This window comes from Hesperophylax consimilis, chromosome 22 (genome assembly GCF_061612785.1).
Source record: "Hesperophylax consimilis isolate HC1 chromosome 22, BYU_Hcon_1.0, whole genome shotgun sequence".
Lineage (NCBI taxonomy): Eukaryota > Metazoa > Arthropoda > Insecta > Trichoptera > Limnephilidae > Hesperophylax > Hesperophylax consimilis.
In genome coordinates, this window is record NC_142857.1 from 18,701,687 (window position 1) to 18,717,200 (window position 15,514).

General features: G+C 31.6%; 1 long non-coding RNA gene across 1 annotated transcript; it reads left to right on the forward strand.

The window, feature by feature from the left end:
* The first annotated feature begins 1,764 nt into the window (after nt 1–1,764).
* LOC149413183 (uncharacterized) lies at nt 1,765–15,303 on the forward strand. The gene is made up of 2 exons (XR_016304288.1): nt 1,765–1,878; nt 14,346–15,303. It is a non-coding gene; the product is annotated as an uncharacterized LOC149413183 (long non-coding RNA).
* The last annotated feature ends 211 nt before the right edge of the window (nt 15,304–15,514 follow it).

Here is a 15,514-nt window from a genome sequence, read left to right on the forward strand (position 1 = left end):
ATTAATATTGTTTCATATTCAATTTATCAGTTTAAATTTATTTCATGATTTAAAAACATTGTGTATAATATTTGATAGCTAACTATGTTATATTCTGTTCTTAAAATTCATATAAAAGCTCGGCTTGGCGTAAAACCAAATAAACTAAAATATTAAATTAAATTCTGTTTGAAAAACGGCGTCCAGCATTGGTCGGAAGTTTTTTATGCGAAATTCCTATCTGTGGCGGGAATACCCGATCGACTGTCGTTCGCCTCCGTAAAAAAACAGTTGGCAAGATGGCCAACTCAACATGGTAATTATTTTGTCAGTGGCGTCGAAATATGATATAATATTATGGAATTACGATTTTAGCCAGTGCCTTTAATACCCAGAATAAATATTTTTAAATAATGGCTTTGCTACCAGGTTCACTACTCAAAGATGAGTTTCAAAATTATTTTAGAGTTCTTTTGGAGCATTTTGCATAGGCATTTATACAGTGACAGACTATTTTATTTGTTTTTGACAGTGTTTAATTCACTTTTGTCACATCATTTTTAGTAAATAAAAGAAATAATTAATAATTTTAATTATTTTTATATTGGTAGAGAATCAATTGGTTTTGAAACACGTTAATATTTCTTAGTGTTACATTAGTGGTGTAAACATAGTGCTAGTCATTTTATTTAAAAATATGATTTGAGATTTTCACGGCCAAAAGTGTAATTATAGTGATTTTTTTTTGGGGTATTATGCCGTGTTGCGCTACCCCTTTCTTTAGCCAACGTTTCGGACAGCATTGCAGTGTCCATCATCAGGGCAGATGTGTAAATTACATATTTAAACTGAATATTCCAATTCCAAATATTAACTATGTCCTTTTGATGAAACAACTTAACTTAATAACGCTGTCAGATAGGCGGCTAATCTCTGACCTTTTACTATTAAATAACATTATTAATAATTAAATTGACAACCCTGAAATTATCGCCAAAATAAAATTTTACGTACCGACCAGAAATACGAGGCAAAGTGCAACATTTTTCTGTGACAATTTTAAAACCATCTATGAAGCTCATACACATTTTAAGTCAGTATTCTTTTAAGTTAGTGTTAACCATTTAAGAAATATATTTGTACAGCGCCCTTGAGGTGATTTCTCATGAAAACGGCGCTATATAAATTAGCCAAATATTATTATTATTATTATAAATAGACTACTTTATTTCGGCAATAAATTTGGGAATACTGGAGACATGTTTAAAGATTCCGTATTAGTTATAAAACGAAATCTTTTTAATCACTTTACTGAGATGTATAAATTCACGATTCCGTAGTGAATACACTTTTATTTTTATATTTATATGTTTCTTAATACCTATTTTGCTTTCCATAATCCACACTATTAATTTTAATTTACCTCAATTTAATCATAAATCATTATTTATTGTAAATTATGTACCTAACACAACTGTATTATTTGTTACCTATTTTTGTAAAAGCCATTAGGGCGTTGATAAATAAATAATTATTTTTAAAAAAATTCTACCGTTCTTTTTAAAAATAGGTTTTGAATAAATAATTTTTTTTTGTCAAAACTAAAGATACCGATTATTACCGATCGTTACCTTAATAATTATAATAAGTCGTCAAAGTAAAATACGTTTATTTAACTCATCATTACTTGCCAATGACGAGTCGCCATTGAATCCGAAACTACCAACGTCAACAGTTTAAAAATAACACGCGGCGACCGGCGTTTTGTTTATCAGTGTTGTTTGCGTGTTCGCCGAAGCTTGTGGTCTCGAAGAGACGGAGTTTTCAAACTCTCCGAATCACAAACAATCACATCGTTTCAATAAAGCAAATTATTGCAACAGTGTTTTTGTTGTCAAGGTAAGCAGTGAACGTATTTTTTTATCGAAAGTGTCCTTATTTAATTTACCGCTGAGAGTTCAGTTTTAACCTCACTTGTTTTTTATTGTGGTTTCTGGTTAAGAGGCCCAACTGCACGAAGCCAGTACTTACCTATCAAGTGTTTTATTTTTTTATGTGAATACCGCAAAAGATTTCCGATTGCTCCAAGCCATGGGACTATGGCATTCCCAATTGGGTTATGTTGTGAGTCTGAAAGTAATGGGGGTGGTTGGAGATGGGGAAGTACCTGGCTGTTCAAATCTGGTCACCAAACACGGCTTAAGTCATGTCAAGCAACGTTTCGGTTCTGAATAGTGGTCTTATACCAGGGCGATACTGAGAGTATTTACAACTCTTGAATTTATTTACTTGAAATTAAGTTGCATTGTTAATGAGGAAGGGGAGATTATAACAGATCTATCAGCGGTAAAATTTTAATAGTGACAGACCACGCTATAAGCGCGCTTTATTCCCGTAGCTTGGCCTATTTCAGCATGTCGCTCGCCATACGATCCCAATGGGAATGTATGGCGAGCGATATGCTGAAATAGGTCAAGCCATGATGCGTATACCGTATTCTGTCAGCCCTCTTATGCCACGTTCTATTTTGCACATTGATTTTTGTAGATAGTACTATTGTTTTCTGGCGTACTAACATAATTCATCTGAATTCTAACCTAACATTATTTTATTTAACTGATTTTCACAACAAAGAAACACTATTAAAACGATGCAGTTATTATTAATAAATTTTGATGCTTATACATTAATATTCGACTACCTAAATCGTGAAATCGGAATGTTTTGTAGCTATTGTATGGGGAAAAGAGAAAGAAGAACACGGAAAAAGTTCCAATGAATTTTTTCAATTAAATTGAAATCAAATCGAGCTCCGTAGTTCATTGAACCAAAGTTGCGAAGGACACACGCGTAATCAAAATTAGTAATTTTAATATAATAAATACATAGAAATTCCGGTGTCATAATTTTGTTTCTATGTATTTTTAAAATTTTCAATATCTTAACACCTTACTATGATATATGAGCAAGTATGATTCCCGCCAAAAAAGTATCGACTTATGTTTTCTTACATTTTATTGAGTACGTAATGGATGATTTGTGTGTTTTGTTACATATTGAGTACGTTATGGATGGTTTGTGTGTTTTGTTACATATTATTGAGTACGTTATGGATGGTTTGTGTGTTTTGTTACATATTATTGAGTACGTTATGGATGGTTTGTGTGTTTTGTTACATATTATTGAGTACGTTATGGGTGATTTGTGTGTTTTGTTACATATTATTGAGTACGTTATGGATGGTTTGTGTGTTTTGTTACATATTATTGAGTACGTTATGGGTGATTTGTGTGTTTTGTTACATATTATTGAGTACGTTATGGATGGTTTGTGTGTTTTGTTACATATTATTGAGTACGTTATGGATGGTTTGTGTGTTTTGTTACATATAATTGAGTACTTTATGGGTGATTTGTGTGTTTTGTTATATATTATTGAGTACGTTATGGATGGTTTGTGTGTTTTGTTACATATTATTGAGTACGTTATGGGTGATTTGTGTGTTTTGTTACATATTATTGAGTACGTTATGGATGGTTTGTGTGTTTTGTTACATATTATTGAGTACGTTATGGGTGATTTGTGTGTTTTGTTACATATTATTGAGTACGTTATGGATGGTTTGTGTGTTTTGTTACATATTATTGAGTACGTTATGGATGGTTTGTGTGTTTTGTTACATATAATTGAGTACTTTATGGGTGATTTGTGTGTTTTGTTATATATTATTGAGTACGTTATGGATGGTTTGTGTGTTTTGTTACATATTATTGAGTACGTTATGGGTGATTTGTGTGTTTTGTTACATATTATTGAGTACGTTATGGATGGTTTGTGTGTTTTGTTACATATTATTGAGTACGTTATGGATGGTTTGTGTGTTTTGTTACATATTATTGAGTACGTTATGGGTGATTTGTGTGTTTTGTTACATATTATTGAGTACGTTATGGATGGTTTGTGTGTTTTGTTACATATTATTGAGTACGTTATGGGTGATTTGTGTGTTTTGTTACATATTATTGAGTACGTTATGGATGGTTTGTGTGTTTTGTTACATATTATTGAGTACGTTATGGGTGATTTGTGTGTTTTGTTACATATTATTGAGTACGTTATGGATGGTTTGTGTGTTTTGTTACATATTATTGAGTACGTTATGGATGGTTTGTGTGTTTTGTTACATATAATTGAGTACTTTATGGGTGATTTGTGTGTTTTGTTATATATTATTGAGTACGTTATGGATGGTTTGTGTGTTTTGTTACATATTATTGAGTACGTTATGGGTGATTTGTGTGTTTTGTTACATATTATTGAGTACGTTATGGATGGTTTGTGTGTTTTGTTACATATTATTGAGTACGTTATGGGTGATTTGTGTGTTTTGTTACATATTATTGAGTACGTTATGGATGGTTTGTGTGTTTTGTTACATATTATTGAGTACGTTATGGATGGTTTGTGTGTTTTGTTACATATAATTGAGTACTTTATGGGTGATTTGTGTGTTTTGTTATATATTATTGAGTACGTTATGGATGGTTTGTGTGTTTTGTTACATATTATTGAGTACGTTATGGGTGATTTGTGTGTTTTGTTACATATTATTGAGTACGTTATGGATGGTTTGTGTGTTTTGTTACATATTATTGAGTACGTTATGGGTGATTTGTGTGTTTTGTTACATATTATTGAGTACGTTATGGATGGTTTGTGTGTTTTGTTACATATTATTGAGTACGTTATGGATGGTTTGTGTGTTTTGTTACATATAATTGAGTACTTTATGGATGGTTTGTGTGTTTTGTTACATATAATTGAGTACTTTATGGATGGTTTGTGTTTTTGGTTACATACTATTGAGCACGTTATGGATGGTTTATGTGTTGTAATATCGTTTAACAGATAACAAAATGACCTCACGCATCTTGACAATTACAATAACTACTAATTTTGGTCTAAATCATTTCAAGTTTGGAAATAACTCCAATACATTTTTATGGCATATTTATAGGTAATTTTTACAGGAAATGCTTTTTAATTTTATAATTTTATCTTAAACCATTTTTTATAACTTTAGTTTTACCTATTTGTTATGTTTTAAACTATAAAAAGGCCATTTTATCAAGCTTTGACGAGTAGTCGTGCAGGCCTATAGTATTTTTTCATAAACAACAATAACTCTCAAATGATAAGCTCCAACGTCTAAAAAATGCACAGTATTGTTAAATAGAATTTCTAGGTGACCTAAACTACATAATTTCTAGGTGACCTTAACTACATTATTTCTAGGTGACCTTAAATACATAATTTCTAGGCGACCTTTAAAACATAATTTCTAGATGACCTTAACTACATAATATCTTTATATATTTTTTTTACCAAATAATTGTACAACATATTGTTAAGCAGATAGTAAAAAGGATGATTAATAATCGTTTTTGCTGGTTTTCGATTGATTAATAAGTAAATAACACATCGTTGAATTATGTTGACACTCTGTTTATAATATTTAAAATGAATTAGACATTTTAAATAAAATAAATTACTTTTTATAAATGAAATTTTAAAAAATCAACATGTTTACGAACCAATGCTTTCTCCATTAAGATAAACGTATAGTAAAAAAAGACAAATTTATAGTTTTAGTATGCGTTTAACCTAACGAAAAAACATTTTTTTTAAATGTTGATCCTTTTTGATAAAATAGTTTTGTTCACAAAGTTATTTATTGTATTGCAATTAAAATGACGCCACAACGTGATTTTACAATTATTGAAGATAATATTACAAGTATTTGTATACAGCGTGTTAAGGGACGTCCTTGATTTACAAACCAGTTTCCGATATTATTTGAGAGTGGTGAAATATTATCTCTCCACGATTCTAACTGTCCAAAACCTACTCATTTTTTTTTTGTGTTTTCAAATAATGTCAGGAATCACTGGTTAAAATAAGTGAAATACGTTCCACCCTGTGTATCCATTATAGTCTGTGCAGTAAAACATTGGTTCTTAAATTATTAAGATATTTAGCAGTATGTATTGTCTGGCGTAAAATTTTCAGTAACCGTTTCTGAGAAGAGGACTTTTGCACTTTTTATTTGGCCGCTTATTATTTTGCGTTCTGACAAAACCACTGAAGAGATAAACTTCTAGAAGTGTGGTGTGAGCGTGTCCGTGTGCCTGAAGTAAGCTAAAGTTTAGATTACCCACTTCTGATCAAACATTTTAAAACACAGAATATTTTTCTTGAGCAGAAACTACAATGATTATGAACGCTAGGCTGTGTGGCATTCGAAAGTTTTTTTTAATGACTTGGCGACATGAATTTTAATTTGAAACGTCCAAGAGTAACTTGTTCAGTGGATACTAAAAAACACAACAATCAAACCCGACGTCATTATGGCTTGCGTTGAATAAATATTAGAATTTCTGGGACTAACAAAAAAGGTTTTTTGGTCGCATAAACAACTGTCGTGCAGATTCAAAGGACAGACAGGCCGATACTCCGAATGACGTTATTCCATTGTTTGGTTCTTATTCATTTCGCATCTACCACAGTAAGATTGGATAAATGACAGGCCAATTTGAAATTGTGATGTGAAACTTTAAAGATAATTTTTTTTTGCAAATTTATTGCAAAACAATGGTTTCTTTGATATAGCATGAATGTTATGCCTACAAAATTATTAAAGATGAATATAGATATACAAAAATCAACCCGTAAATTTTTTTTATTTTTACTATAATACATCTATTTAAAAAAATTAAAAATGTTGTTTTCACAGTCGAGAACTCCACCAACCTCGCTAAATGCCGATTTGGTAGGACAGACATTTATTTTGAACTTTAACTGCTGTAATGACTTCGAGTTTCTGAGAAATGTGTATATGTCCTTCTGTTTACGTGATTGTCACCAAAGGTTCATAAAATGCATTGTCATCGATAACGAGTCTATCTGCCGGATTTCAGCTCGATCGGATTTCGGAAAATGGGTTAATTTCCGCTTCCAAGATTTGCATTCATTCGACGATAAAAAAGTGAAATTCAAATAGATTTAATAATATTTTAATGTAAACATGTCCAAAAAATCTTTTTTCTACAAATTTGGGTACCTAAATTTTTTAAACAAAAAATGATTTTGCTCTTCTGTAAAACGGGTGCACAGGTTGATGTTATTTTTATAGTCATTTTTTTAGGTGAACGTTGGAAAGTACCTGTCTAAAGAAACTATTCATTTTTGAATGGTGTTCTTTCGCAAGGGCCATTCTTATCCACTCACATAGTAATATATTTTCAACCTAATAAATTATATTTGTTCGGTATAGTTTTTGCTAGGGTAAAAATATTTATTTGTTGAAATAAAACAATATTTTTTGTTTAAAACCACGAATTTTTATTAATTAATAAAAATTCGTGGTTTTAAACAAAAAATATTGTTTTATTTCATTAAAATGTTAAACCACAAAGTGATTGCTTTCTACGAAAATATTTATTTATATTCAGAATTATTCGACATAATTTAGTTATGCGCCTCTATTGATCAACAACTTTGGCAGAGCATATTTTAACGAGGTCACTGAATAAAACTTTAGCAGAGCATATTTTAACGAGGTCACTGCATAAAACTTTAGCATAGCATATTTTAACGAGGTCACTGCGTAAAACTTTAGCATAGCATATTTTAACGAGGTCACTGCATAAAACTTTAGCAGAGCATATTTTAACGAAATCACTGCATAAAACTTTAGGATAGCATATTTTAACGAGGTCACTGCATAAAACTTTAGCAGAGCATATTTTAACGAGGTCACTGCATAAAACTTTAGCAGAGCATATTTTCATATTTTAAGATGTCATGCATACACTTTTTTTTGTGTCTGTTTTTGTTTTTCTTCTACATTACTTTGCACCATGTACCTACAACATAATACCTTTTAATTTAAATGTCTAGGTTAGGTTTGGCTATTTCGAAGTCATGGTATTTGAAAGTAATGTTTATTTGTTTTTCTATTTTTTTTAAATGCATAAATCCTTATATTATAAAATGGGGGCCTCAGCACGGGTAAACAACCCAGTGAGGCCAACATTACTGAATAAGAATATTAAATATTGTAAAATAATGTATCAACAATAAAAAAAAAATGATAATAATACTGCGCTTTGTATTATAAATAGTGAACGGTGAATGCTTGGTGCCAATGGATGAGTTTGTATACTTAGAAATAATGTCGATCAGATATGATAAACTGATAAGGACATCGACAGATGTGTATGAATAAATTTTACTTCGTGGAGGACTAAACGCTATCATCGATTAGAATAAATAAACGTAAAGGTATTACTTGGGCTTAGAAAGTCAGACGGTAAAAATTTCACAGTCTGATACCAAGTAGGGTTTGCAAATCCCACATTTGTCAAATCACGCGGGAATGCGGGATAGAGTTTTATAAATCCCGCGGGATTTGCGGGATTGCGAGATTTGCTTAGTGGTGATTTCATTGGAAATTTTTGTATTGATTGTGTTCTCCAGTGAAAAAAGAAAAAAATGAAGAGACAGTAACTTTTTATAATAGTTTCATAAATATTTAAAAACCGTAAAACGAAGAAGATAATAAAGTATCTTACAACATGATAAAACCTGTGTCATCTTAATTTATTGGTTAGAGAGACAATATGAGCTTACTTAAGACACACTAAGGGGAAAATTAGTGATTCGAATTTTATTCGGCAAAATTCTTAATTGAAGTAATGCACAGCATTTCACAAACATTTATTTTATTATTTGGTATCAATTATCGTTGAAACCAGTATATTATAAAAAAGACATTGATAAGTTAACATAGTACCTGAGTTATTCAAGAAAACTTCAAATTAATCATCTTTGGTACTAGCAATATTATAAAAAAATATCTCTTGAAAAGGTAACAAAAGTATTTTAAAAAGTTTTTGATAAAAAAATAAGATCGTAGAAAACTGTCACTTATATGTGAACAGACATTTTACTAAAATTCGCAATTACATGCAAATCAAAACAGCATATTTTTTTGTGAAAACCTTTTTTTTTTCATTCCCGCAATCCACCAAATCTCGCATATGAAATACCGCAAACCCATGGCATCAAATATTGTTGAAATCCTGCGGGATCGCCAAACCGGTACGAAAGGACAAACTTAGCTTGAACGAATAAATGAGATCCCTAAGGCGTTCATTTGGTAAATAAGTAAGCACATTTTAACTGGTTTTACCATGTCTTTCTACTTCGTATCACCTTGACATTCTATCCCACAAGTTCATTGCGGTTAGTTCGTCGAGCGGTCCAAAGCATCGGGTTCCGATCCGGGGGTCGGTTGTTCAATCATCTGCAAGCCAATTCCTTCAATATTGCAAAAGCAACATTTCCGCCTTTACTTATGTATTAGTAAGTATTCAAATACTGTCAAATTATTCGTGTTGCTTGTTATACATTAATGCTAGCATTCAAATGTTAGAAATCAAATGCTAAAAATTAACTGTTAAATGATATGTATAAAATTAAATGTTCAATATTAAATGCTTAAAAATTAAATGTATGCAATTAAATGTTAAAAATTAAATGCTTAACAATTAAATGTATAAAATTAAATGTAATCAGATAAAAAGTATTAAATTCTCGGCAATCAGTTAAAAAGTGTTAGTGCCATTAAATGTCAACAATTAGATGTATACAGAAAAATTAATGTTTACACGTGTTAAGATGTGAATATTAATAATTAAAATTTGAAGATTTTACGTCAACAGGCAGATATGTTTAAAAAAATAAATGTTAAGCTTTTAATCTTGACATTTGAATTTGAACTAAATCTAAATCAATTTTTTTAAAATTATTTTCCAGCTATGTTAAGCGTCCTTGAAATATATTTCACATGAATATGACATGTCCGGTTCGTTCACCTCAGAGTGATACACCAATTCAAACTCAAAATATATTATATTTGTCAATGTGATCACCGTTTAATTTGAAGAGTAGATGTAGCGTCTAGTGCCCACGTTCTTGTATATTTATAGTATTAACATTCATACGTCAACCTTGAACTGTGTATTGTATGCGTGGATAGATACTTAAGGCGATGCCATACGTAGTAATGCAAAATCATGTGTTTTTGGTTTGAAAATTTGGTCGCCTAGAAATGTTTCAGATGCTTTAATTAAATACTGCGAATAGAATACATCTTGGCCTTTGAAATAATCGAGTTTTTTTTAGATAAGTCTTTTTATAAGCCCATAAAAAAATAATGTATAAGACCTATGAAAACTGCTTTAAAATTCAAAATCTCCTACTTACGAACCCATTTTCGGTTATAATTTTATTGTATAGTGTGGAAAATTAAGTTATTTATAAAATGATCGAAAAAAAATTAAATATTTATGCCTGAACATCCACAAAATAAAATAAAAGGCACTTTTTGGCCATGTTTTTTTCTTGCATAAATCAACACAGGCGGATGGTGTTAAGTGGGAATTTAAACCTTATCGCTATCTACGTAAGGAGTGTTATTGATAGCTGCTCGATTTAAAATATTACACGACGTATGGCATCGCCTTAACACAGTGACAATTCAACACACTTTTAAAAAGTGATATAAAGTCATTAGAAACGAAGGAAAATTTTTTTTTTTAACCTAACCTAACCTAACCTACATAACCCAGTAAATAAATAATCACTTTCCATGACTTTATATAACTTTTTAGAGATTTGATGAATTATCATTGTGATGATTTATCCGGTTACCATATTATGTACGTGGTCGATCAACACCTCACATCTGGGGTCGATTTTGTGGCATAACTTTTTTTTGGTTAGCCTTCGAGTACATCGATCTTGAAGTTAAAATGGTATAAGTCAATTTGAAAAATATCGGTAGACCCGGCTTCAAAAGTTGACAAAAAAAAGCTTTTTTCTTTAAATAAATGCTCCGATTGATTTTTTTTTGCGGTGTAGATTCATCAATTTTCCGTTTGTTGTTTCCGGATACCTCGATAAACGTTCCTAAAAACTTATCACATGCACATATTTTTAGTAGTAGGTAAAGTATATTAATAACGGTTCCATGATAACTCAACACAGTGACAATTCAACACACTTTTAAAAAGTGATATAAAGTCATTAGAAACGCTGAAAAGATTTTTTTTAACCTTACCTAACCTAACCTAACCTAACCTACTTAACCCAGTCTATAAAGTTTTTGTTTTATCACTTTCCATGAATTTATATAACTTTTTAAAGATGTGATGAATTATCCGGTCACCGTTAATAACATAACCAAATAAACTATCATAACTATCGGTAGGGTGGGTCACCGCACCACATTGTCTTAGAATACTTTTTTGCTTCATTCGAATTCAAACACCTTCTCAGATACGCTCTCACTTTCAATTATAAGAATCAAAATCTCATAAAGTTAATTTTTCAGCGACCAATGAATGCAAAAATGGAGCACCTCTTCAGAGAATTCTTCGGACCGAAGGTGGATTTTAATGTAATGCAGAAAGCAGCTGCGCCATTTAGAGCACCAATCTATGTAAAAGGCTCTACGGTCGCTCCAGATTCCCCAGTAGCGCCAAATACCGCCCAAATTTCTACAACGACGCCTCCTGTATCAGTAGAGACCCAACCAAGAAATCCTAATCAAACAGATAATGGAAACCCTTCGTAGCACAAACCTTCAATTTGTCCTTCAACCCGCGCCTTCAACCCGCACCTTCAACCCACGCCATCAACGGTATTGAAAAATGCAACAAAACAATAAATGAAAGAATCTCAAACTGCATCAAAAGCAAATCGAATCAATCAAACGAGGAGAATGTTCCAAAACCGTGAAACATCCTATGAATATTTTTCCTTTTAATTTGTTTACTGGATAACACTTTCTACTATCTTTGGAGAATAGATAGGGTCTTCGCAGAGATGCTGAGATTACAGCACTTCAATTGAATCAGGCATCATTTCGAGCAGCATCAACGTGCCTCTAGAAACTGCTAGATTCAACAATTTGATCAAAAACTTTTATTTCTTAAAATGTCCACCCTGTCTTTGAGCATTATTTACCTCCACTTAACGTTTGTGACTGCACAGGATGCTGTTCAACGTTGTCCACAAGTTCCGAGAGAGGGAGATAGAAATGCGTGGAAATTTAATCATGGGATATACAATTATGTTGTTAATTACGTTGATTACTTTACGTTGGAAGTCATAAGTTCCTGACAAATCTTCAGCGGAGTACAAGTCGTCATAATTTATTAGCAAGTTTTGTAACACACTGAACAGTATTGGATCTAATAAGTACCACCACCCTACATGAATTTAAAGGTCCATGACAACCGAAAAGCTCTGAAATGATTAATAATTTTACTGAAAATATCATGAACAAAATATATCGTAATATTTCTCTCTCCACTGCCACCGTTATTTATGAAGGTTCTGAATTAGCCCCAATTGATTTTATGAAACTCCTTCATTTACTACCGATCACCACCAAGAAGGTGACCGTCAGAAAAAACATGACCTACAGTCACAAGGGCACATAATTTAGACGTTAAGATTTGTAAATAAGAAAACGGTGAGACAGATGAAAACGCTTTTTTCAAAAATCCGTAGCTATTTATATAAAAGACGATGTGAGCCCAAAAAAATTGTGATAACCTAGAAAGTCCTGACAGAAAAGCTGTGCAATTTTCACGATGCCAAAACTCACCATTCGAGAGTTTTCGCAGCCTCAGTAAAATTAATTTTTTTGTTCACTTGTTTTTGTTTTTCAATAGGTCTTAAATCAATATTATAATATTTAACCCTTTTTTTCATATTTAAAATATCAAAGAAAGGAAAAAAAATGTTGAAAACCGAATCCACATAATGACAAATTTTCCTGCTCTGCATATTATTCAAAACGTCCGATTGATGAAAACTACACACAAATATTTGATAATATTGATATGTTTTTCTTCAACAGTTCAAAAAGCATCAGCAATGGGAAATTTTTTCAGCAGCTCTATTGGAAATGCAAGTTACGCTGTGCCTTTTAAGGCACCAAATTATGTGCAGAAATCCACCGTGGCTCCAAATCCTCCAGCCGATAAACCCCAAGCTTCCACACAAGACACATCACCGAATCCACCCACAAATACTGGACCTCATAATCTCGGACCACATAATCCCGATCAACCTCCAGGAAGCGGAGACACTACGAGAACCTGAAATCTTAAGTTTAATTACTAATTCATTGACACAAAAGTCACATGTATTTAAACTAAAGTTAAGCATTGAAACATAACTTCGATGAGAACTTCTCTTACCACTGTCATAATTATAAAAGGTTCTGAAGAATTCCTGGCTTTCCTGGGTGTCATTAAATTCCTGGAGTCTTTTGTGAAACACCTACAATGAGCTGTCACCTACAAGACTTCTTCCGGCTTCTAAGTAAGCTATTTGTAACGCATAAAAATATAAAAACGACGTCTTATCTTATTGGTTACTTAAATTAAGGCATCTGAGACTTAAAACCAAGAAAACAATGAAAACACGAAATTCAAATAAAAAGCTGTGCATTTTTTTCAATACCAAAACTCAACAACCGAGATTTTTGCAGATTATTAATATATTGCATTTGTCTGAATAAACGGATTTGGTAAAAATATATTGCACAATCCTTAAATACAATAATAAAATAATGTCTTTTAACCATCTCGCTTTACATTAATCACTCAAGGATCACCAAACCTAACTGTATATATCAAAACCTAAAAATACGATTCGCAAAAAGCTATCTCACCATATAAGTCTACGAACAATGAAAACTGTATAAATTAATTAGAAAATTGTAGATCATTCACCAATTATCATTAAGGAATTTTCAGAAGAATTTAAAATTAATATTTATGCCATTTTATCAGTGCAGACAACATAAGCAGAATCATCTATAAATAAAGAACAAAACCCTGCCAGACCGAAAGATTAAACTCTAGCACATTCGAATACTTTTGAGACTCCACGGCAAAGTCAGAAAGTCTAGATGCAAAGACCAAGAGGAAGAAATTTTTTTCATTTTCAAACGATGAAGATATTATGGACTTATTATGTAAAGATTCTGTTACAAATAAGCAATCTGTGTTTGGAGATGAAAACAAAAAAATTGACAGAAATATCAAACGCCTTAAAAACTACGTTTTCGATGTATTTCTTGATTAAGATCAGACAATGAAAACTATCATTAAGAACTAATTGAAACCAAATGGAAAAATATCCACGTGTACTAATTTTATTGACGCAACGTTTATTTTTCAAAATCTTTCATTGAAATAACATGAGTATTTCTTTTTCAACAGCGTAATAAGGAACATGGACAACATTATGAGTCTCTTTGGGAAACGTCCCTCAAACAACATTGAAGCAGAGAAATGCATAGCTGCTCTGCCCTTCAGGGCTCCAAATTATGTGCAGGGATCAACAGTCGCTCCGAATGCCCCAGGAACTCAAAAGCTAGGGTCAGGAAATAACCCTTCTTCAAACCCAGCTCCAAATACTGGATCCAACAATCCACAACCACCAGGGGGCGGAGGCACTATGATGGCTTAGTATCATTACTATGGAATCTTAAATTATGAAAAGCGCCGTCTTCATGGACTGATTTGCGAGCTCACAAAATTTTCGAAACCCTGCTTTGAAAATGATTTTGCAAAGTACCTCAAAGGAATACTTTACGAACAATATTATGGATACCTTGATTATGTGCTAAAGTTCGAACAGTGAATTCAAAAAATGTTTTATTTTTCTGCACAAAGTGTGAAGGCGAAACTGGACGAAATAAAAAAGAAGTGATCTTGAAAAACGTGACTATATTACTCACCAAAATAGTTAATTATGTAAAATTATCCTGTACTAAAATGATTATATTTTAATGACAGTGTATATAATTATAAGAAATGTTTAATCTCATTAAATTTAATGTCTAAAAATTTCCATACTTTTGTAAAAAGGGTGAAATTATTCTGTTTCAACTATAAATGGGTATGTCCAGCACAAATTACTAATAATTTATAAATTAATCTCGTGTGGCCTCCATTCATCTCAATGTTAGCTCTTAGGTACCCCTCTCCGTATTTAAAAATCTCTGTAAAATTCTTCATTGCGTTGTTATAACTGACGTCAACAAAATGTTTTTTTGCAAAGATGCATTGAATTCAATAAAAAAAAAATGTTAATTTATCAGCAATGAAGCATTTGAGTTTTCCTTAGAATATGTTTGTATTTAGGATTTAATTATGACTTGTGTAGTTTTTTTTCAATATTATTGTAGAAAGCAATCACTTTGTGGTTTGACATATTTAATAAAATAAAATACTTTTTTTGTTTTAAAACCACGATATTTATTAATTTAAGAACCGACCGGTTTCGCTTTACTTAAGCATCATCAGGGTACAAATTAATACTAAACAAGAAGTACATAATGTGTGTATATATATAACAAAATATAGAGGGAGACAACATGATACAA